Consider the following 1,726-nt stretch of genomic DNA (forward strand, 5'->3'; position numbering starts at 1 on the left):
GCTAGTATCTCTTAGATTTTCCCCTTCAGGCTATTTTATAAATATTGTAGATGTGCTTCATTGTTTTTTAAATTCTTTTTTTCTTTTGTCTCCTCTGAGTGTGTATTTTCAAATAGCCTATCATCAAGCTTACTAATTCTTTCTTTTGCTTGATCAACTCTGCTGTTAAGAGACGACTGCATTCTTCAATATTTCATTTTTCAACTCGACAATTTCTGCTTCTTTTAATTATTTCAATGTTTTTGTTAAATTTATCTGATAGAATTCTTTTTTTTTTTTTTTTTGGAGTGAGCATTTATTTGCACAATTACAACATGCGGACAAACCCAGGCGAGATGAGTGAGTCTACGGTTTCCACCCAACCGGCTGACAAGGGGTGGCCCCAGAGGCCGGATGCCCAGCCCCCAGGCGGCCCTACTCCTCCTCCTCTCCCGAAGACTCTCTCTCGAACCTGTAGGCCATGAAGCAAGCGTCGGGTCTCTTGGGGACAAGGGGATGCCCCGGTCTCACAATCTCAAAGCCCAAAAAGCTGAAGGTTCGGAGCAAGGCGGCTCTGTCCTCGCGGTTCTTGTGAAAGCAAATGAAGACATGGTCGGCTCGCAGCTGCTCCTCAGCGAATTCCAGGAGAACTGCAAAGCTGTCCTTGCTCCCCTCAGGCAGCGCGCCGCCCGGGATCTCGATGTAGAGGCTGCCTCCACTCAGCACTGTTCGCCAGTTAATGCGTTTGGCGTCTGTGAGCCTGGACTGGACGTTGAGAATCCTCGTCTTGTCGTTGGACGTTAGTTCCTCTGTTACATTCAGCCGATCATCGGAGTAGAATAAGTTAGCTGAAAGATTGTGATCCCTCTGACTATTCCCTCGCCCACCTGGGATCTTCAGGGGTGGGTGAGGGGCATCAGGAGCACCACCGAGGCCCCGGACCCGGGTTACTACAGCAGCGGAGGGAGACCCTGGAACTCTCACTGCTGCTGCCTCCGCGGCTGTGCAGGCTTAGAAGCGGCATGGTGCAGCTGGCGTGGATGGTGGCGCTGGGTTTATCCCCTTCCTTCTCTCTGGCGAAGCAGTGGCTATTGAGGATCCGCTGCAGGGAGGATTTCACCATCCGGCCGCTGGGGTCCGAAACCAGGAAAACCTCCGCTGCGCCTCTCCGCGCCGCCGCCGCTGCTCGCCGTTCGCATCTGATAGAATTCTTAAATCCTTCTTTGTGTTATCTTCAGTTCCACTGAGTTTCCTCAACAGCTATGGATTATCTGTCTAAAATGTCACACATCTCTGTCTCTCCAGGATTGGTCCCTGGTCCCTTATTTAGTTCGTATGGTAAGGTCATGTTTTCCTGGATGGTGCTGATGCTTGTGGATATTCGTTGGTGTCTGGATATTGAAGAGTTAGGTGTTTATTATCGACTTTGCAGTCTTGTTTGTACCTGTCCATCTTGAGAAGACTTTCCCAGATATCAAAGGGATTGGGTGTTGTGATACAAGTTTTTGGCCACTGCAGTCACATCTGCATTATGGGGCACCACAAGCCTCATAAGGCTGTGGCTCTTGCAGACTTGTAGAGGCACTGCCTTGGTGGTCTTGGATAAGGTTCAGATACATTCTCTGGATTACCAAACCGAGACTCCTGTTCTCTTCCCTTACTTTATCACAAACAAATGGAGTCTCTCTCTGTGTGCTGAGCTGCCTGGAACTGAGAGAAGGGTGACATAATTAACCCTGTGGCCACC

At 49.4% G+C, this 1,726-nt stretch overlaps 1 pseudogene across 1 annotated transcript; it reads right to left on the bottom strand.

Annotated features, from left to right (window-relative positions):
• Nucleotides 1-281: 281 nt before the first annotated feature.
• On the bottom strand, nt 282-1,170 carry LOC112622367 (annotated as a pseudogene). Its single transcript, XR_003118974.1, has one exon. The product of XR_003118974.1 is annotated as an ornithine decarboxylase antizyme 1 pseudogene (transcript).
• Nucleotides 1,171-1,726: the final 556 nt, after the last annotated feature.

The sequence above is a fragment of the Theropithecus gelada genome, chromosome 4 (assembly GCF_003255815.1).
Source record: "Theropithecus gelada isolate Dixy chromosome 4, Tgel_1.0, whole genome shotgun sequence".
Taxonomy (NCBI): Eukaryota; Metazoa; Chordata; class Mammalia; order Primates; family Cercopithecidae; genus Theropithecus; species Theropithecus gelada.